The 24101-nt window shown below is 28.6% G+C and overlaps 1 non-coding gene across 1 annotated transcript; it reads right to left on the bottom strand.

Annotated features, from left to right (window-relative positions):
• Positions 1–2182: 2182 nt before the first annotated feature.
• Positions 2183–2254, bottom strand: TRNAT-UGU (transfer RNA threonine (anticodon UGU)). Its single transcript has one exon. It is a non-coding gene; the product is annotated as a tRNA-Thr (tRNA).
• Positions 2255–24101: the final 21847 nt, after the last annotated feature.

The following is a 24101-nucleotide window of genomic DNA, read 5'->3' as shown; positions in this document are numbered from 1 at the left end:
TATCTCTCCATTTTTCAAATTGAGTAAGTCTGAAATAGAGAAATGTCAAAAAAAAATTCGGAAAAAAACTTGGCGTTTAGGTGTGGTTCACATTCAGCATCGGCCCTTACAATTTAACCAACCTTTATAGGAATTCACACTAAGCCCGATATCACCCTTTTTATACCCTCCATCATAGGATGGGGGTATATTAACTTTGTCATTCCGTTTGTAACACATCGAAATATTGCTCTAAGACCCCATAAAGTATATATATTCTGGGTCGTGGTGAAATTCTGAGTCGATCTAAGCATGTCCGTCCGTCCGTCCGTCTGTTGAAATCACGCTAACTTCCGAACGAAACAAGCTATCGGCTTGAAACTTGGCACAAGTAGTTGTTATCGATGTAGGTCGGATGGTATTGAAAATGGGTCATATCGGTCCACTTTTACGTATAGCCCCCATATAAAGGGACCCTCAGATTTGGCTTGTGGAGCCTCTAACAGAAGCATATTTCATCCGATCCGGCTGAAATTTGGTATATGGTGTTGGTATATGGTCTCTAACAACCATGCAAAAATTGGTCAACATCGGTCCGTAATTATATATAGCCCCCATATAAACCGATCCCCAGATTTGGCTTGCTGAGCCTAAAAGAGAAGTAAATTTCATCCGATCCGGCTGAAATTTGGTACACGATGTTGGTATATGGTCTCTAACAACCATGCAAAAATTGGTCCACATCGGTCCATAATTGTATATAGCCCCCATATAAACCGATCCCCAGATTTGGCTTGCGGAGCCTCAAAGAGAAGAAAATTTCATCCGATCCGGCTGAAATTTGGTACATGATGTTGGTATATGGTCTCTAACAACCATGCGAAAATTGGTCCATATCGGTCCTTAATTATATATAGACGCCATATAAACCGATCTCCAGATTTGGTTTGCGAAGCCTCAAAGAGAAGCAAATTGCATCCGATCCGGCTGAAATTTGGTACATGGTATTGGTATATGGTCTCTAACAACCCATATAAACCGATCCCTAGATTTGGCTTGCGAAGTCTCCAAGAGAAGCAAATTTCATCCAATCCGGTTGTAATGTGGAACATGGTGTTAGTATATGATCTTTAACAACCGTGCCAGAATTGGTCCATATCGGTCCATTATTATATATAGCCCCCATATAAAACGTTCTCCAGATTTGACCTCCGGAGCCTCTTGGAGGAGCAAAATTCATTCGATCCGGTTCAAATTAGGAACGTGGTGTTAGTATATGGTCGCTAACAACCATACCAAAAAGGTCCAATCACACAAAAATTGGTCCATATCGGTTCATAATCATGGTTGCCACTAGAGCCAAAAATAATCTACCAAAATTTTATTTCTATAGAATTTTTTTTTCAAAATTTTATTTCTATAGAAAATTTTGTCAAAATTTTATTTCTATAGAAAATTTTGTCAAAATTTTATTTCTAGAGAAAATTTTGTTAAAAGTTTATTCGGTTCATAGTAAAATTTTCATCATTGTCAAAATTTTATTTCTATAGAAAATTTTGTCAAAATTTTATTTCTATAGAAAATTTTGTCAAAAGTTTATTTCTATAGAAAATTTTGTTAAAATTTTATATCTGTAGAAATTTTTGTCGAAATTTTCTTTCAATAGAAAATTTTTATTTCTATAGAAAATTTTGTGAAAATTTTATTTCTATAGAAAATTTTGTTAAAATTTTATTTCTGTAGAAAATTTTGTCAAAATTGTATGTCTACTTTGTCAAACTGAATTATATACGTGTTGGATCGATCTTTTTTGATTTAATATATCCACGTATGGACTTACATACAATTTAGAAGATGGCGCAACTTAAGTAATTCGATTGTGGATGGCAGTGTTTAGAAGAAGTTTCCACGCAATCCATGATGGAGGGTACATAAGCTTCGGCCTGGCCGAACTTACGGCCGTATATACTTGTTTACATTCGCTTTTATATGAAAAGGCGTTTTGAAAATCTCCAAGCAGCGAGATTTCGAGCATAGTGTGAACGTAGTATTAAAGCGAATACATAAGAACGATTTAAGATTTCCTAAATATAATTTGGAACACCAAAATTGCTACTTAAGTGCTACTTAAAGGTACGTCAATTTGAAGGATCTTCTCTTACATTTATGATTTTACACAGCAATAAAAATAATCAAAAAAATCTGCCTCCTGTGAGGATTGAACTCACGACCCCTGGTTTACAAGACCAGTGCTCTGCCACTGAGCTAAAGAGGCTACAATAATCGATGCATCAATACAATAATTGATTGATTAATCTACCAAAATGTAGAATCGAGCCAAGAACGATATCTTAAGAACGAGTTATTCATTTGCAGCTTGGAAGCGTGTTATTGATTTTATACAAACACATTAATCGACATCTCTTCCAGATTTCAAAGTTCTTAAAGAGATAAACAAATTTTGCAAATTTTAAAAATTTTCTTTGAATCCTCTCAATTTAAGTAAATTTAATGCAGGAAAATCACCTGTATTTCAGGCCGCCGGATAATACACACCCAGCGTAACTTGGAGAATAGGAATTGGAGACTATCTGGGGGACTCATTAAGGAAATCAATTTCTAAAATTTGAAAGGGACTTAGACATATGTCAGCGGATATGAGACGGGCTGCCACATGGGGGAAGACATAATGCAGACCTGGCTCAACTTAAAGAATGGGAATTGGGAAGCCAATTCCTAAAATGTGAAACAATCTTAGGTGTATGTCAGTTGACATCCAACGGGGAACTCTGGATGCCATTTTCAACGTAACCTAACGTAGTAAACTGCAAAACATTTGCGATACTTTGCTAAACCAACTTCAACAACCCGACCTCATATGTCCCCCCCCCCCCCCCCCATCAGTGCGTTGGGTTAATTCAAATGGACTCACATGTTGTTTTGGGATGGTGATGTATCCGTGGCGACTTTACCCATGTGTATCAATTTGATTTCCTATTCTGATGCGGATGCTGTTTCCTTACCATGCGTTATCCGTTCATAGGTTGATGTTTTTTTTTTTTTTTAGCCTGATGTCTTGGACTCGGAACCGGTTGTTTTGGGTAGGGCCAGTCCGTTTTTTGTTGTTTGTTGTTTTTTTTTGGCATTGGCATTTTTTGACATTTTCATTCATCATCCATTCCTGTGGGTGAAACATCTCTGTGGATGGGGGTAAGGTCGAGCCAAAAACAGAAAAATGCTAATGGCAATTTTAGAAATTCAGTTGATTGTTGGGGTTTCGTTGTATCCATGCATGCGTTGTGTTTAGTGTTTTGATTCCAACGCTGCTGGCATACATAGGGAAAGGTTACACGAGTTTTTTACGCCTTCACCTCCCTCTTCATGAATTGGCACGAGTTAAAATTTGTTTTGCTTGGGCTAGCCTGGAAGGGTGGTTCAGAGAAGGTGGAGTTGGGGTTATATTTGCTTGGACCCTTTTTATGTTATTTATGCGTATATGTTGGTCTAAAAAAAGGGATAGTTTTTCAGTTTGTTGTTTGTTTTTTTTTGGGATCTAAAGGAAGGAAGTAAAACTTAATATACATGAGAAGCTTAGAATTTAAATGAAACATAAATCTTGAATATACGCATACGCATATATTCATACAAAATGGCAAGTGTATGAATGGGGTCGAAGATTTCCCTAAAAAGGAGCTATGATTTAAGGAATTTCTTATGAGGGTTTTTTGTTGTTTGGGATATTTAGCAAAAAACAAAAAAAAAATGAGAGAGAATATTAAGTTAATATTTTATAAAGCTTAAAGAATTTTTGTTCATTCAAATATATCAGTATTCAAGGAATTTGGGTTAAAGCCATTACAATTATTGAAATAGGTTTGAGGCCAACTCTCCATCTAAGAGCTACTTCACAAATTTTCTATAGAAATAACATTTTTAAAAAATTTTCTATAGAAATATAATATTGACAAAATTTTCTATAGAAATAAAATTTTGACAATTTCTATAGAAATAAATTGTTTACAAAATTTTCTATAGAAATAAAATTTGGACAAAATTTTCTATAGGAATAAATTTTTTACAAAATTTTCTATAGAAATAAAATGTGGACAAAATTTTCTATAGATATAAAATTTTGACAAAATTTTCTATAGAAATAAAATTTTGACAAAATATTCTATGGAAATAAAATTTGAACAAAATTTTCAATAGAAATAAAATTTGAACCAAATTTTCAATAAAAATAAAATATTGACAAACTTATCCATGAAAAATAAAATATTGACAAACTTATCCATGAAAAATAAAATTTTGACAAAATTTTCTATAGAAATAAAATGTTGACAAAATTTTCTATAAAAATAAAATTTTGACAAAGTTTTCTACAGAAATGAAGTTTTGACAAAATTTTCTATAGATATAAAAATTTTGACAAAATTTTCGATAGAAATAAAATTTGACAAAATATTCTATGGAAATAAAATTTGGACAAAATTTTCAATACAAATAAAATTTGCACTAAATTTTCAATAGAAATAAAATTTGAACCAAATTTTCAATAAAAATAAAATATTGACAAACTTATCCATGAAAAATAAAATTTTGACAAAATTTTCTATAGAAATAAAATTTGAACCAAATTTTCAATAAAAATAAAATATTGACAAACTTATCCATGAAAAATAAAATTTTGACAAAATTTTCTATAGAAATAAAATTTGAACCAAATTTTCAATAAAAATAAAATATTGACAAACTTATCCATGAAAAATAAAATTTTGACAAAATTTTCTATAGAAATAAAATTTTGACAAAATTTTCTATAGAAATAAAATTTTGACAAAATTTTCTATAGAAATAAAATTTTGACAAAATTTTCTACAGAAATGAAGTTTTGACAAAATTTTCTATAGATATAAAATTTTGACAAAATTTTCGATAGAAATAAAATTTTGACAAAATATTCTATGGAAATAAAATTTGGACAAAATTTTCAATACAAATAAAATTTGCACTAAATTTTCAATAGAAATAAAATTTGAACCAAATTGTCAATAAAAATAAAATATTGACAAACTTATCCGTGAAAAATAAAATTTTGACAAAATTTCCTACAGAAATAAAATTTTGACAAAATTTCCTATAGGAAAAAATTTTGCTAAAATTTTTTATAGAAATAAAATTTTGACAAAATTTTCTATAGAAATAAAATTTTGGAAAAAATCTATAGAAATTAAATTTTTGTTGTTTTTTGATTTCAGTTTAAAACCATGAATTGACTAAACTACAAGTATAGCTTAACCAACAGAGGAAAAGAATGTTTGTCAAATTTATTTGGGCAAAGCCCTATAGACTGCAAGATGGTTGGATGGACACACGAGTCGGAATTACACATTCCTCATCAGCATCCTCTACTTGCAGCAAAACTATCAACCAATTATCAGAATATATTCAGGCAGCTCATTAAACCCAACAATGAACCACACTTGAACCTTCCGAATAAAGGTTTATGATAGCCGGCTTATGCCGAAATAAATTCATACAAACATTTCTCTTTTCCTTTGCCACCATCAAATCATCGATTTGAGTGCAGTTGGCTGGTTTTATTTTGAGCGTGCTTCCTCAAAAAAAAGAGGAAGCTCGCTCAAAATAAACCCAGAGGATGCTGATGAGGAATGTGGTAATTCCGAAACGTGCGTCCATCCAACCATCTTGCAGTCTATAGGGCTTTGCCCAAATAAATTTGACAAACATTCTTTTCCTCTGTTGTTTAAGAAGCTACACTTGTAATTTAGTCAATTCATGGTTTTAAGCTGAAATAAAAAAAAAAACAAAACCAACAATAACAAAACAAAACGAATGAAAACAAGTATATACAGCACTAAGTTCGGCCGGGCCGAATCTTACATACCCACCACCATGAACCAAATATTAGGGTTTCCTTTGAAATTTTAGGAGGGCTTCAGGGCGTGAGGACACTTCCCGAAGATAAATTTAAAGATTTCACCTATGAGGACTATATCAGATTCTGGATTTATAAGAACCATTTTTGTTTGAGTTTTAGAGGAATCATTAACATCTCTTGTAAGTGTGCAAGAAAATTATAAAATAACGTCTTGATTTGAAATCTTAAATCTGTAGAAGTAAATTTGGAAATTTTACATTGAGTTTCAAGCAATTTTCATGATCAGTGCGCCTTCTACACCCTCAAGAAGTGAAGTCGGTCTATATGGAGGCATTACCAAATGGACCGATAAAAACTTTATCCGATACACGTTTTTGTGAGCCTAAAATACCAGAATATTTACGATTTCAGGCAAATTAGATAAAAACTACGGTTTCTAGAAACCCAAGGAGTTAAATCGGGAGATCGTTCTTATGGGGGCTATACTAAAATATGGACCGATACTCACCGTTTTCGGCACACCTCTTTATGACCCGAAAATACCTCTAGATTTCCAATTTCAGGCAAATAGGATAAAAACTTCGGATTATAGAAGCCCAAGAAGTAAAATCGGGAAATCGGTCTATATGGGGGCTATACCAAAATATGGACCGATACTCACCATTTTCGGCACACCTCTTTATGGTCCTAAAATACCCCTAGATTTCCAATTTCGGACAAATTGAATAAAAACTACGGTTTCTAAAGCCCAAGACCCCAAATCGGGAGGTCGTTTTATATGGGGACCATATCAAAACATGGACCAATACTCACAATTTTTGGCACACGTATTTGTGGTCCTACAATACCACTAGATTTCCAATTTCAAGTAAATTGAATAAAAACTGGGGTTTCTATAAGCCCAAGAAGTAAAATCGGGAGATCGGTCTATATGAGGGCTATACCAAAACATGGACCGATACTCACCATTTTTGGCACACCTCTTTATGGTCATCAAATACCTCTAGATTTCAAATTTCAGACAAATTGGATAAAAACTACGATTTCTATAAGCCCAAGACCCCAAATCGGGAGGTCGGTTTATATGGGGACTATATCAAAACCTGGACCGATATAGCCCATCTTCGAACTTGACCTGCCTGCAGACAAAAGACGAGCTTGTGCAAAATTTCAGCACGATTGCTTCATTATTGAAGACTATAGCGTGATTACAACAGACAGACAGACAGACGGACAGACGGACATCGTTATATCGTCTTAGAATTTCTCCCTGATCAAGAATATATATACTTTATATAGTCGGAAATCGATATTTCGATGTGTTACAAACGGAATGACAAACTTATTATACCCCCGTCACCATTCTATGGTGGTGGGTATAAAAATACAATTTTGGCAAAATTTTCTATAGACAAATAAAATTTTGATAAAAAATTCCTATAGCAATAAAGTTTTAGCAAAATTTTCTATGGAAATAAAATTTTGACAAAATTTTCTATGGAAATAAAATTTTACAAAATTTTCTATAGAAATAAAATTTTACAAAATTTTCTATAGAAATAAAATCTTGATAAAATTTTCTATAGAAATGAAATTTTGGCAAAATTTTCTATAGAAATGAAATTTTGACAAAATCTTCTTAGAAATAAAATTTTAACAAAATTTTCTATAACAATAAAATTTGGCAAAATTTTCTATAGAAATAAAATAAATAAAAGATTTTTGTTGTTTGATAGTTTTGTGGTAAAATTTACTCCAAACTTTGGTAGATTATTTTTGGCTCGAGTGGCAACCATCTCCGCAAGCCAAATCTGGGGTTCGGTTTATATAGGGAATATATAATTTTAGGTCGATATCGATATATTATTGCGTGGTTATTAGAGACCATATTCTAACACCATATACCAAATTTCAACCAGATCGGATGAAATTCCATCTCAAGGAAGCTCAGCAAGCACGGTTGCCACAGTTGGTAGAATTCCACCAAAAATAGTAGATTTTTTACTGTTTGGTAGTTGGTCGAATTCCTGAAGTTTTTGTAGATTTTGCAAAATAGTTCACAAATTTTCTATAGAAATAAAATTTGCTATAGAAAAAAATTTTGACAAAATTTTCTATAAAAAATAAAATTTTCTATAGAAACAAAATTTTGACAAAATTTTTATAGAATAAAATTTCGATAATTTTGTTAATAATAAAATTTTGGCAATATTTTCGTTAAAAAAAAATTGACAGAATTAAAAAAAAAAACAAAATTTTCTATAGAAATAAAATTTTCACCAAATACTCTATAAATACAATTTTGAAAAAATGTTCTACATAAATAAAATTTTGATTTTCTATAGAAATAAAATTTTGACAAAATTTTCTATAGAACTAAAATTTTGACAATATTTTCTATAGAAAGAAAATTTTGAAAAAATTTTCTATAGAAATAAAATGTTGACAAAATTTTCTATAGTAAAAAAGTTTGTTTATACTTCAATCATATTTGTTGTTTTCATCTTAGCTTTAAAACCTTAACTACAAGAGTTGCTTAACTAACAGAGGAAAAGTATGTTTGTCAAATTTATTTGGGCAAAGCCCTATAGACTGCAATTTGGTTGGATGGACCCACGTTTCGGAATTACCACATTCCTCATCAACAGCCTCTACTAGCAGCAAAACTATAAACCAATTATAAGAATAAATTCCGGCAGTTCACCTTTGGAAAAGAGATGTTTGTACGAATTTATTTCGGCATAAGCCGGCTATCATGTAAAACCTTTTTTCGGAAGGTTCAAGTGTGGTTCACTTTTGGGTTTAGTGAACTGCCTGAATTTATTCTGATAATTGGTTGATAGTGTTGCGGCAAGTAGATGATGCTGATGAGGAATGTGGTAATTCCGAAACGTGCGTCCATTCAACCATCTTGCAGTCATAGGGCTTTGTCCAAATAAATTTGATAAACATTCTTTTCCTCTGTTGGTTAAGCTACACTTGTAGTTTAGTCAATGCATGGTTTTAAGCTGCAATAAAAAACAACAACAATGCTTAAAAATAAAATTTTGAAAAAAAAAATTTCTATAGAAATAAAATTTTGACAGACAATATCTATAAAAATACTATTTTAATAAATATTTGCTATGGAATTAAACTTTTGGCAAAATTTCCAAACAAAATATAATTTGAACAAAATTTTCTATAGAAATAAAATTTTATAAAAAAATAAAATTTTGACAAAATTTTCAAAAAACTACATTTTTGCAAAAATTTTTATGGACAAGTAAAATTTGGCAAAATTTCCTATAGCAATAAATTTTTAGCAAAATTTTCTATAGAAATAAAATTTGACAATATTTCCTTGAGAAATAAAATTTTGACAAAATTTTCTATAGAAATAAAATGTTGACAAAATTTTTTTATAGAAATAAAATTTTGACAAAATTTTTTATAGAAATAAAATTTTGGCAAACTTGTCTATAGAAATAAAATATTGAAAAAATTTCGTATAGAAATAAAATTTTGACAAACAATATCTGTAAAAATACAATTTTAATAAACATTTTCTATTGAATTAAACTTTTGGCAAAATTTCCAAACAAAATATAATTTTAACAAAATTTTCTACAGAAATAAAATTTTGACAAAATTTTCTATAGATATAAAATTTTGACAAAATTTTCAAAAAATACAATTGTGGCAAAATTTTATATAGATAAATAAAATTTGGCAAAATTTCCTATAGCAATAAATTTTTAGCAAAATTTTCTATAGAAATAAAATTTTGACAAAATTTTCTATTGAAATAAAATTTTCTATAGAAATACAATTTTGACAAAATTTTCTATAGAAATAATGTTTTAACAAATTTAAATTTTATATTAATTAATTTTTTTATTTTAAGAAATATATCCTCTTTGATGTAGTATCCTAATATTGAGGCTGTTTAATCTTCGTATTAGGAAAATATTGTCCTCAGTGTAGTTTTTACGTATTTTAGATGTTAGTTTGCAACTGTCATATATGCATAGATTACAATATGGTCAGTCTTAAATTGGTTGGACAACTGCAACATTAAACTTGTGGCAAATGTTACCACATTTAAGATAAGATTATGGTCATTCCATCGGTTACTTCATATGCAGATACCTGCAGGTATAACCTCAAAAACATGGAAAATAATGCCTAACAACTAGAAAAACCCATAAACTGACCACTTGAAATTTAGCAAAATAAAGAGAAACACATGCCATGCTCTACCAAAATTTTACAAAAAAAAAAGAAAAACAACAACGAAACGAGAATATCTGTAGTAATATTTCATCTTAAACAAGACCCACACAATCAGACTAAAGGACCAAAATATAAAGGACATCATCCACAAGTATTTGTTATTGAAAAAACAAGGTAACCAGCAGTAGCATATGGTAACATAGTAAACAAAGGCCGATAAATGTGTCTGGAGATATTGGAGTTTTGATGGCAGCGGAATAAGAAAATTTATACAATTGCAATTACAACACAACTTGCATAATCATTGCTAAGGACATTAGACGCATGCCTAGCTGCTTAATTCGTTGATGCAACTGCTGATGTGTCATTGGTAACAATGTCTTCTCCCTTTCTTTCCCTTCTTCCTTGAAAAACAAAAAAATATATTACGCAGTTTTCCAAATGCTAACCAATGACATGCGCCTAATCTTAATCTCCTAGAATTGGATATTGGATAACGTGACATCAATAGTTAGAGTCTTTTGTTTTGTTTTTTCAATTCTATCGAAACTCCTTAGATTTTGATAAAATTTCCAGTGCATGTGTTTGCTTAAGAGCCTTTGTAAAATCCCAATAATGAAGAACAAATTTCGCCTACGTAATGCTTCATATGTTTACTCAGAGGACCACAATAATTACTTGGCCATTGTAAGATGGCAAGATGGAATTGTTGTGTCATTTGGTAGCATAAATATTGACAATATCGAATGCCCCTGAGGAAGACGAAATACCTTGAGGAAAACCAGCGGGAGGACATTGATAGAATTTTACTATATCGCCCTCCCTAAAACAGCGTCATTGGAACAATGGTTCCAATGACGCTGATGATGACAAACATTTTCGGCAGTGGAACAGTGAAACTAAGAAATTTAGATTATTACCAAGTCCTTTGCGAGAGGTTAGGTTAGGTATAATGGCGGCCCCATTTTTATACCCTCCGCCATAGGATGGGGGTGTATAAACTTTGTCATTCCGCCCGTCCGTCTGGTGAAATCACGCTAACTACCGAACGAAATAAGCTATCGACTTGAAACTTGGCACAAGTAGTTGTTATTGATGTAGGTCGGATGGTATTGCAAATCGGTCATATCGCACCATTTTTACGTATAGTCCCCATATAAATCGATCCCCAAATTTGATCTCCGGAGTCTCTTGGAGGAGCAAAATTCATCCGATACGGTTGAACTTTGGTACATTGCGCTAGTATATGGCTGCTAAACAACCATGCCAAAATTGGTCCATATCGGTCTATAGTTATAGAAAATTTCGTAAAATTTTTATAGCCATAGAAAATTTTGTCAAAATTTTATTTCTATAGAAAATTTTGTCAAAATTTTATTTCTATAGAAAATTTTGTCAAAATTTTATTTTTATAGAAAATTTTGTCAAAATTTTATTCTTTTATAGAAAATGTTGTAAAAATTTTATTTCTATAGACAATTTTGTCAAAAATTTATTTCTATAGAAAATTTTGTCAAAATTTTATTTTTATTGAAAATTTTGTCAAAATTTTATTTTTATAAAAAATTTTGTCAAAATTTTATTTTTATAGAAAATTTCGTCAAAATTTTATTTCTATAGACAATTTTGTCAAAATTTTATTTTTATAGGAAATTGTGTAAACATTTTATTTCTATTGACAATTTTGTCAAAATTTTATTTCTATAGAAAAGTTTGTCAAAATTTTATTTTTATAGAACATTTTGTCAAAATTTTATTTTTATTGAAAAATTTGTCAAAATTTTATATTTATAGAAATTTTTGTTAAAATTTTATTTCTATAGAAAATTTTGTCAAATTTTATTTCTATAGAAACGTTTGTGAAAAATTTATTTCTATAGAAAAGTTTGTCAAAATTTTATTTCTATAGAAAATTTTGTCAAAATTTTATTTCTATAGAAAATTTTGTCAAAATTTTATTTCTATAGAAAATTTTGTCAAAATTTTATTTCTATAGAAAATTTTGTCAAAATTTTATTTCTATAGAAAATTTTGTCAAAATTTTATTTCTATAGAACATTTTGTCAACATTTTATTTCTACAGAAAATTTTGTCAACATTTTATTTCTATAGAAAATTTTGTCAAAATTTTATTTCTATAGAAAAGTTTGCCAAATTTTATATCTATAGAAATTTTTTTAAAAATTTTATAACTATAGAAAATTTTGTCAAAAATTTATTTCTATAGAAAATTTTGTCCAAGTTTTATCTTTATAGAAAATTTTGACAAAATTTTGTTTTTATTGAAAAATTTGTCAAAATTTTATTTTTATAGAAATTTTTGTCAAAATTTTGTTTTTATTGAAAAATTTGTCAAAATTTTATTTCTATAGAAAATTTTGTCAAAATTTTAGTTCTATAGAAAATTTTTTCAAAATTGTATGCCTATAGAAAATTGTGTCAAACTTGTATTTCTATAGAAAATTTTTTCAAAATTGTATTCCCATAGAAAATTGTGTCAAAATTGTATTTCTATAGAAATTGTGTCAAAATTTTATTTCTATAGAAAATTTTGTCAAAATTTTATTTCTATAGAAAATTTTGTCAAAATTTTATTTTTATTGAAAATTTTGTCAAAGTTTTATTTTTATAGAAAATTTTGTCAAAATTTTTGGTCTATAGACAATTTTTTCATCATTTTGTTTTTATAGGAAATTGTGTCAAAATTTTATTTCTATAGAAAATTTTGTCAAAATTTTATTTCTCTAGAAAATTTTGTCAAAGTTTTATTTTTATAGAAAATTTTGTCAGAATTTTATTTCTATAGAAAAGTTTGCCAAATTTTATATCTATAGAAATTTTTTTAAAAATTTTATAACTATAGAAAATTTTGTAAAAAATTTATTTCTATAGAAAATTTTGTCCAAGTTTTATCTTTATAGAAAATTTTGACAAAATTTTGTTTTTATTGAAAAATTTGTCAAAATTTTATTTTTATAGAAATTTTTGTCAAAATTTTGTTTTTATTGAAAAATTTGTCAAAATTTTATTTCTATAGAAAATTTTGTCAAAATTTTAGTTCTATAGAAAATTTTTTCAAAATTGTATGCCTATAGAAAATTGTGTCAAACTTGTATTTCTATAGAAAATTTTGTCAAAATTGTATTCCCATAGAAAATTGTGTCAAAATTGTATTTCTATAGAAATTGTGTCAAAATTTTATTTCTATAGAAATTGTGTCAAAATTTTATTTCTATAGAAAATTTTGTCAAAATTTTATTTTTATTGAAAATTTTGTCAAAGTTTTATTTTTATAGAAAATTTTGTCAAAATTTTTGGTCTATAGACAATTTTTTCATCATTTTGTTTTTATAGGAAATTGTGTCAAAATTTTATTTCTATAGCAAATTTTGTCAAAATATTATTTCTATAGCAAATTTTATGAAAATTTTATTTCTATAGGATATTTTGTCAAAATTTTATTTCTATAGAAAATTTTGTGAAAATTTTATTTCTATAGAAAACTTTGTGAAAATTTTATTTCTATAGAAAATTTTGTCAAAATTTTATTTCTATAAAAAATTTTGTCAAGATTTTATTTCTATAGACTTGAAACTTGGCACAAGTAGTTGTTATTGATGTAGGTCGGATGGTATTGCAAATCGGCCATATCGCACCACTTTTACGTATAGTCCCCATATAAATCGATCTCCAGATTTGACCTCCGGAGTCTCTTGGAGGAGCAAAATTCATCCGATACGGTTGTACTTTGGTACATTGCGCTAGTATATGGCTGCTAAACAACCATGCCAAAATTGGTCCGTATCGGTCTATAGTTATAGAAAATTTTGTAAAATTTTTATAGCTATAGAAAATTTTGTCAAAATTGTATTCCTATAGAAAATTGTGTCAAAATTGTATTTCTATAGAAATTGTGTCAAAATTTTATTTCTATAGAAAATTTTGTCAAAATTTTATTTCTATAGAAAATGTTGTCAAAATTTTATTTTTATTGAAAATTTTGTCAACGTTTTATTTTTGTAGAAAATTTTGTCAAAACTTTATTTCTATAGAAAATTTTGTCAAAATTTTATTTCCATAGAAAATTTTGTCAAAATTTTACTTCTATAGAGAATTTTGTCAAAATTTTATTTCTATAGAGAATTTTGTCACAATTTTATTTCTATAGAAAATTGTGTCAAAATTTTATTTTTATAAAAAATTTTGTTAAAATTTTATTTCTATAGAAAATTTTGTCAAGATTTTATTTCTATAGAAAATTTTGTCAAAATTTGATTTCTATAGAAAATATTGTCAAAATTTTATTTCCATAGAAAATTGTGTCAAAATTTTATTTCTATGGACAATTTTGTCAAAATTTTATTTCTATAGAAAAATTTGTCAAAATTTTATCTTTATTGAAAATTTTGTCTAAATTTTGTTTTTATAGAAAATTTTGTCAAAATTTTATTTCCATTGTAAATTGTGTAAAAATTTTATTTCTATAGACAATTTTATCAAATTTTTATTTCTATAGAAAATTTTGTCAAAATTTGATTTCTATAGAAAATTTTGTCAAAATTTGATTTCTATAGAAAATATTGTCAAAATTTGGTTTCTATAGAAAATTTTGCTAAAATTTTATTTCTATAGAAAATTTTGTCAAAATTTTATTTCTATAGAAAATTTTGTCAAAATTTTATTTCTATAGAAAATTTTGTCAAAATTTTGTCAAAATTTAATTTCTATAGAAAATTTTGTCAAAATTTTATTTCTATAGGAAATTTTGTCAAAATTTTATTCCTATAGAAAATTTTGTCAAGATTTTATTTCTATAGAAAATTTTGTCAATTTACATCCAAAACTCTGAATTTGTATCACACCTTTAGAAGTGATGCAAATTCAGTGCAATGGCTGCTGAAATGGTGGACATCCGCTCTATGACAAGTCCATGTTAAAATCATCGCTTCTGCGACAATTTTACACCACTTCCGGATCCAAAAAGAACATTTTCACTACTGTTTTCGCGAAGCTTTTTTGCTGGATTAAAGAATTATTTTAATTTGTATTTTTGCTTTATAGCAATGACATGTGACACTTTTTGTGTCACTTTTTTGTAAATTCTTAATGGTAACTAAGCCAATGTTCGGTCGTCCCACCCTTCTTTTTTTTAGATCAAACCAAATTTTTTCATTTATATGTTGTAGTGAATATTTTACATGTATAGTATACAATGGAAATTTTCGTTAATAGTGTAAAAAGTTTCGTTGTTTGGCAAAAATCTGTTTGTAATAACAAAAAAGTTCGTTATATTTACGAATTCCTATATCTCTATTTACACCTTAGTGATTAATACCTATCCCATACTCCTCCAATTCGTAGCAAGACAACACTGAACATGAACAGCAATGAGAGGCGGAGCTTCACCCCTTTTTCAACCAATCCCTTTCGTTCGAAACTTATGCAAGAAATGAAACGAATTCCTTAGGAATGTCTTTTTCAAAAATTTCGTTAGTTCTTCCACAGATAAACCAATGAAAGAACTTCATCACATGTACTCCAACCACAAATTCTCCCCCTTCATTTATTGACGAAATTTTTTTCTAAATTAAGAACATTTTTTTTTATGTCTGAACAAAAATGAAGTGAAAAGAAAAACAACTCATACATCGTAGAAAAGAACTAATGAATTTATTTATGGAAAATATTCAAATGAGTGTATGGAGGGGTCGTCGACATCCGGCCACAATCACATATTTACTTTTTTTTACAAGAAGAAGGGGATGGGGCAGATATTATGGCGGTCTGATGCAACCATAACAGAGGATTTTACTTGCAAGTGATTGTCTCCAAAAAAGCAGAAAGATATTTTTAAAATAACATGGACTAAGTTTAGTGATCTTTTATTGGAAAAAACTGAAGGGGGAAGAACTAAGGAGAATGGAATTACATAAGAAAATTTTAAACTGAGTATAAACATTCATAGCTGCAATATATAACCAATTAAAGAAGACATTAACAGAGTGATAGGTCCTATAAAAACACGAACAAGAAGAGTCATAAAACACAAGGTGGTTATTGTGTATTGCGACCAACTTTGCTATGATTTCTAAGTCAATCCTGTTAGAACATTTAGACAAATTTTGTAAAAACTGTATTTCTATAGAAAATTTTGTCAAAATTGTATTTTTATAGAAAATGTTGTCAAAATTCTATTTCTATAGAAAAATTTGTCAAAATTTTATTTCTATAGAAAATTTTGTCAAAATTCTATTTCTGTAATAAATTTTGTTAAAATTCTATTTCTATAGAAAACTTTGTCTTAATTTTATTTTTATAGAAAATTTTATCAAAATTTTATTTCTACAGGAAATTTTTTCAACATTTTATTTTTATAGAAAATTTATGCAAATTTTTTTTTTTTGTATAGAAAATGTTGTCAAAATTTTATTTTTATAGAAAATTTTGTCAAAACTTTATTTCTATAGAATTTTTTTTCAAAATGTTATTTCTATAGAAATTTTTTTCAAAATTTTATTTCAATAGAAAATTTTGTCAAAATTCTATTTCTATAATAAATTTTGTTAAAATTCTATTTCTAAAGAGCATTTTGTCAAAATCCTATTTTTGTAATAAATTTTGTCAAAATTCTATTTCGTTAGAAAATTTTGTCAAAATTATATTTCTATTAGAAATTTTATCAAAATTCTATTTTTATAGATTATTTTTCAAAATTTTATTTTTTAAAGAAAATTTTGTCAAGATTTTATTTGCACATAAAAATTTTGCCAAAATTTTATTTCCACATAAAAATGTTGCCAAAATTTTATTTCCACACAAAAATGTTGTCAAAATTTTATAGAAAATATAGAAAATTTGTTTAAGGTTTTATTTCTGGCACCATGAAATAAGTCCCCATGAAATAACTCCCCAAAATGAAAAATGAAATAAGTTCATAAAATTGGGGACTTATTTCATTATGAAATAAATCCCCAAAATATTTTATGAAATTATACCCCAAAAAATTAAATAAGCCCCCAAAACGCAAAATGAAATATATCCCCAATATTTTGGAGACTTATTTCGTAAAAATAATAATAATTTTATGAATAAAATACATTATTTATTCATTATAGTTCATAACAATTTCAACTTCTAACAGATGTAGTAGAATATTTATTTGGGTATATATTTGTAACCAATTTTTAACTAAAGTACGACAATCAACCAGGAGTCTTATTAGACTCCGAATTTTTTAATTTCTGTTTCTCGCTCGCTCCAAAAACTAAAAAATTTTTTACTTTTGCTTTTGCAGAAGAAGGAGTGGAAGACATACAATTCGGTGAATGCAAAGGCAAAATATATTTTAGTTTTTGTGCGTACGAGAAACAGAAATTAAAAAATTCGCGCGATGCTGACAGACGAAATATTATTAACCTTTGGGATCACTTGCAGTATACTCGAATACCTGCGTCCAAAAATGACTCAATATACTACCATAACATATTATTCATCTGCAAAAAACTGATTTCTCAAAAGAAATCTATACAATGGTGAGTGCAGGTTTAAGTCGTGTAAAGCGAGAGTGACCGTATTACTCTCGCTTGACACGACTTAAACCTGCACTCACCATTGTATAGATTTCTTTTGAGAAATCTGTTTTTTGATCCACAACGTAGGATAATTTACTATTTTTTTCTACGCCCGTTTATAAATCGTTATTCATTTTATATCTTTACCGCTTCACGTTTTTTTTTTTTCAAAAACTAAGCATACCTATAGACTTACACAAAAATGCATAAACATAACGGTTCCCGCCACTACTTTTATAAATTATTTTAAAATTTAAGAAAGAAAAATAACCCCCCCAAAATCCATATTGGGGAATTATTTCATTATGACAAATGTGGGTGTTATTTCATTAACTCCCCAAAATTGAAAATGAAAGAGCTCGGCAAAATATGAAATAACAAACTCCCCAAAAATCGTTGTTTTTGTTCTCTGTAGAGGAAATTGGGGACTTATTTCATTTTATATTTCGGGGAGTTATTTCATGGGGACTTATTTCATGGAGCCTTTGTTTCTATAGGAAATTTATTTCTATAGAAAATTTTGCCAAAATTTTATTTCTATAGAAAATTTTGTCAAAATTTTATTTCTATAGAAAATTTTGTCAAAATTTTGATTTCCATAGAAAATTGTTAAAATTTTATTTCTATAGAAATTTTTGCAAAATTTTATATCCGCAGAACAATTTTTGCAAAACTTTATTTCTATAGAAAACTTTGTCAAAATTTTTATTTCTGTATAAAATTTTTTCAAAAAATTATTTCTATAGAAAATTTTGTTAACATTTTTTTTTTTCTATAGAAAATTTTGTCAAAAATTTATTTTATCTAAATTTTATTTCTATAGAAAATTTTGTCGAAGTTTATTTCATTACTGATGTTTTGATTTCAGCTTAGTTCAAGAATAGCTTAACCAACAGAGGAAAAGTATTCGTGTCAAATTTTTTTGAACAAGGCCCTATAGACTGCGAGATTCGGAATTACCACATTCCTCATAAGCATCCTCTACTTGCAGCAAAACTATCAACCAATTATTAGAATAAATTCGGGTAATTCACTAAACCCAAAGTGAAATTGAACATCTATAGAAAATTTTGTCAAAATTTTATTTCTATAGAACATTTTGCCAACATTTTATTTCTATAAAAATTTTGTCAAAATTTTATTACTATAGAACATTTTGCCAAAATTTTATTTCCACTATAGAATAAAATTTTGTCAATAGCAAATTTTGACAAAATTTTATTTCCGTAGAAAAATTTGCCAAAGTTTAATTTCTATAGAAAATTTTTCTATAATTTTATTCTTAAAGAAAATTTTGTCAAAATTTTATTTCTATAAAAAATTTTGTCAAGATTTTATTTCTATAAAAAAATTTGTCAAAATTTTATTTCCGCTATAGACAATTTTGTCAAAATTTTGTTTCTATAGAAAATTTTGTCTTCTATTTCTATAGATATTTTTTCAAAATTTTATTTCCATAGAAAATTTTGTTAATTTTTTTTTCTATAGAAAATATTGGCAAACTTTTATCTCTATAGATTTTTTTCAAAATTTTTCAAAAATTTTATTTCTATAGAATTCTTTTTGAAAATTTTATTTTTATAGAAAATTTTATCAAAATTTTATTTCTATACAACATTTTGCAAAATCTACCAAAATGTCATTTCTACCAACATAAGCGTAGGAAGGCCTCTGGGGAGGGGGCTTAGACCCCCCAGACAAATTTTAGCCCCCCCCAGAATTTGAAACTCTATTTATGATTTTCCATTTTTCAATAAATATCAATAGTTTTTTTAATTTTTATAAAAATTAAACAAGTATATACAATCGCACAAATTTCCGCTAAAGACTTTCATGAAGAATCGAATTACTTGGGTTGTGGTAGCAGTTGCCGATGGCAATGTTTGAAGTCAGATATTTATGAAATAAAGCTGTGGTTGAACTTATGATTGATTTAGTTTAGTCAATATAATTAAAAAAATAGTAGTTAATATTAAAACTATTCTTTCATAAATTAATATCTTAATAATGCTGCGAAAAAGCGTTGCCAAAAAAGTAGTGAAAATGTTCTTTTTTGGTCTAGAAGTGGTGCAAAATTGGCGGAGAAGCAATGAATGTAATATGAGCTTGTCATACGACAAATGTCCACCGTTTCAACAGCCGTTGCAATGAATTTGCATCACTTCTTAAGGTGAGATCCGAATTCAGTGTTTTGAATGTGAATTAAAAAATTTTTTCCCAAATAAATAATTTTTATATTGTTTTTATGATTTTTAATGCATTCTGACGCTTGTTTGAAACGTTTTTCCTGGAATAATTTCCAAAATTATCGATTTTTCTATAATGGATTTAGCAAGTTTGTGGCAAAATTTGAATAATTTGTACCAATTTATTTATTCTTACTCTTTTTTTAAACTATTTGAAAAAAAAAAGAAAACAAAAAATTACACATTAAAATATGAAAAAAAAAATTAAGTAAAAAAACTTCCTGTGTAGTTAAAATAATTGAGGACATTTTTGGAAGTACTTTTAAAGTTGTTCCTTTAGAACAACTCACAATTTTTTTGCTGGGAAAAGTGTGGAACTACTTTTAGTTGCTTTATTATAAATTGTTTGTCGAGTTATTTTGATGTCTAATTTTTTATTCAATTTTATGAAATAAAACATTAATTGAACCTATAAGTTCAGTCTACAAATTTTAGCTAGGGGGGCTATAGCCCCCCCCCTAGGAAAATTGTCTAGCTACGCTAATGTCTACCAATGTACCAAACAGTAAAAAATTTACCATATTTGGTAGAATTCTAAAAAATATTGCCAAAATTTTATTTCTATAGAAAATTTTGTCTTCTTTATTTTTATAGATATTTTTTCAAAATTTTATTTCCATAGAAAATTTTGTCAAATTTTTTTTCTATAGAAAATTTTGGCAAACTTTTATTTCTATAGATTTTTTTTTCAAAAATTTTCAAAATTTTTTCTATACAAAATTTTATTTCTATAGAATTCTTTTTCAAAATTTTATTTTTATAGAAAATTTTGTCAAAATTTTATTTCTATAGAATATTTTGCAAATTCTACCAAAACATCAAGAATTCTACCAATTTACTAAACAGTAAAAAATCTACCATATTTGGTAGAATTCTACCAACGATAGCAACCGTGATTGCATAGCATCCAAAAAGTGGACGAAAAAAACGGTAACAACACAAGAAATGATCCGAAAACTGAATGCTACCCCGCAGTTGTAGAAAACATGCTCGTATCGGAAGAATGGATGAACAACGACTTTACCATTACAGTCTCATAATTAGAATGGGTAAATCTCTAAATGAAGGAAACTGATGAGGATCCGGAAATCAGAAGCAGCTATCTTCCCCTCCATTTTGGACAACATTGAAAGTGCAATTGAAGAAGTGCAAGAGCAACAAAATGTTAGACTGGAAAGAGCCAAGGAGTTGCTTCGCTTACACGAAACTGGCCAGTTATCGAATTTGGTTTTTTCCTATTTATGAGAAGCCATTCCAAACAAACAAAAAATGATCGGGTTTACTTACCAAAGAAGTCTGCTGACTACTTATACCACCGACTGGGCGGTGACCAGACCTCAAGCGCCGCCGATGATAATGACTGCTTCTCCTTGCTCGTATTAATTGACCGTGGGGTCAAACTAATTGAAGCATATTATCGGGAAAATGTCCTCAAGACAGCAAAGTCCTAAAGAAGCTCTGAACAGAGAAAAATTTCGGCGGCAGACCATGGGCATTCCATAATGGAGACCAGTAGGACTCCATTATGGCGGCAGACCATAGACATTCCAGAAGAGCATTAACCTTGTAGTTAATCCTATCCTCAGTATCCCAATGCATGCTCTTCAGATCTGCCTAATTATGTTGCCTGATTTAGAGGCAGGCTCTCTATTGTAAGGCTGGATCTCCCGTTCTAGAAGGTGAATATCAACCCCTTACAATCCTGGTTGGTGAGTTCCTATCAAAGGATGGTAACAAAACAACCCAAGAGATATTGCTTTGACAACATGTAATTGTGCCTACTCACGGGGATGTCCGTGGTCTCCACGGGCAGGGTTCTGACAGGTCTGTAACATATGTTATCCTGGTATGTTTCACTGAGGTGTCTACTCTAGCGCTGCTTAGTTTACTGACCCGGTAAATTGCCTTATATGCAATCAACAAGGATTCTTTGTCACCACTGCAAAAACCGCCAGCAAGTAACTTGACGGCAAGGTGATCTTGCAGCACGACATGTAAAAACTTATTCTATTGGAAACACTCATATGGGGAGTCCTACCCCAGCCTCCGTATAGACCACATTTGGCTTCTTCTGATTGTCATTTGGTCCGTTTGATCACGCGTGACCTAGCTCATCAGCATTTCTTTTGAGGAAGCCATAAATTGGGTCGATTCGTGGATTGAGTCAAAAGACGAGTCGTTTTTCATCGAGGTATCCGTACCCTGCCAGAAAGGCAAGTGGCTAACAAACAAAATTTCACAATTTGTTTTTGGGAAAAAAATCTCAAGCATTAAAAAAAAAATCCGGCGTTTGTGTTCCAAATATTTCTTTGAAAGACTAGCGTTTCTCCCATACCATCCTCGAAAGTTTGATCAAAAAATTTCAAAATGGGTATTTTTTAAATTTTGTATTGTCGATTTTTGTGAATTGTGAAAATTTCGATTTCAACTTTTTCTAACAGGTTAGCTCGATAGCCTGAAAACTTTTTAAAAACTTGCCTATTAAATGATTTATAACTTGGCATGTTGATTTATTCGAAGCACCCATATCACATGGTTTGGTGGCAGCAGAAGCTAGACCCCGCCCCCATTGGAATATGGAATGCAATTGACATATCTTCTCCATCTCCTCTCCATATAAGACTCAATCAATCAAAGATTGACAAATGTGGTTTCGTGTATTTTCGTGAAATCCTAAACCACCAAGAGTAAATCAAATATGGACCAAAAATTTGAACATGGAAGGTGATGATGGTGATTCCTCATATGGAGACAAAAACAAAAACTTCTTCAAGCCTAAGTTCATATATGTGAAACATTGAGAGAAGGACCTTACTACCCAAGCAGAAATCAGCTTCCAATCATTGTCATCATTGGCATTGGCAATGGTCAAAAAAAGCCATTTTGAAAAAGACATTAGAAACATGCGTTGTCTTTGGCCGACACACGCAGAGATTGTTCAATTTTTCTTAGCCCTCAAGGTGGTAGGGTAGTGTAGAGCGTTAAGGCTATGTTCCAACTTAATCTGGATACAAAGACCCATAGTGATTTGGTGTTAAAAAACTAACTCTCCATTGTCTAACATAAAAAAAGCACGAAGCTTGGAAAGAGGCAATGGTAAAAATAATAAATGATGGCTTTAGTCTTAGGCAAAAATAATGGGATTTTTGCTTTATCAGCGACCTCATCCTTCTGTTTACTCTGAATATCTAGATGGATGGGCTGAAGCATTTATGCATATGCCTTTCAGTTGTAAATGGAAACTATGTAGCCGACGAGTAGTATGTCTGCATATGTTTTCGATTCTATTGGGCAAGCAATTTGAGATATTTAGATGTGCTCATATGTTAAGTGAAGTAAATAAGTGACCACTTTATGTTATGGTCACATTGTCACCCTCAAAGAGCAGCAACTATGAAGATGAAATAATCATCGCTAAATCAAGTTAGAAGAGCCAAGATATTTTGTGTATGTGTGTTTAGAGGCAAATATGTTTTCCTTTGGAGTCACCCTACTTGCAGACAGAGTGATATTATTGATTTTGATGGACTATTCGTTTCTAAAACTAAAATTAGACTGAAATTTTTTTTCTATAAACATTTTTATCAAAATTTTATTCCTATAGAAAATTTTGTCAAAATTTTATTTCTATAGAAAATTCTGTCAAAATTTTATTTCTATAGAAAATTCTGTCAAAATTTTGCCAATATTTTATTTTCTATACAAAATTTTGTCAAAATGTTATTTTCACAGAAAATTTTGTCAAAATATTATTTTTATAGAAAATTGTTTCAAAATTTTATTTCTATAGAAAAATTGGTCAAAATTTTATTTCTATAAAAATTTGGTCAACATTATATTTCTATAGAAAATTTTGTCAAAATTTTATTTCTATAGAAAATTTTGTCAAAATTTTATTTCTATAGAAAATTTTGTCCAAATTTTATTTCTATAGAAAATTTTATTTCTAAAGAAAATTTTTTCAAAAATTTTTTTTCTATAGAAAATTTTTTCAAAATTTTATTTATATAAAAAATTTTGTCAAAATTTTTTTTCTATAGAAAATTTTGTCAAAATTTTATTTCTATAGAAAATTTTGTCAAAATTTTATTTCTATATAAAAATTAGACAACATTTTATTTCAATAGAAACATTTGTCAATATTTTATTTTAACAGAAAATTCTGTCAACATTTTATTTCTACAGAAA

This window comes from Haematobia irritans, chromosome 5 (assembly GCF_050003625.1).
Source record: "Haematobia irritans isolate KBUSLIRL chromosome 5, ASM5000362v1, whole genome shotgun sequence".
In the NCBI taxonomy this organism is placed as follows: domain Eukaryota; kingdom Metazoa; phylum Arthropoda; class Insecta; order Diptera; family Muscidae; genus Haematobia; species Haematobia irritans.
Note: the sequence above shows the minus strand (reverse complement) of the source record. Positions and strands in the feature narration are given on the sequence as shown.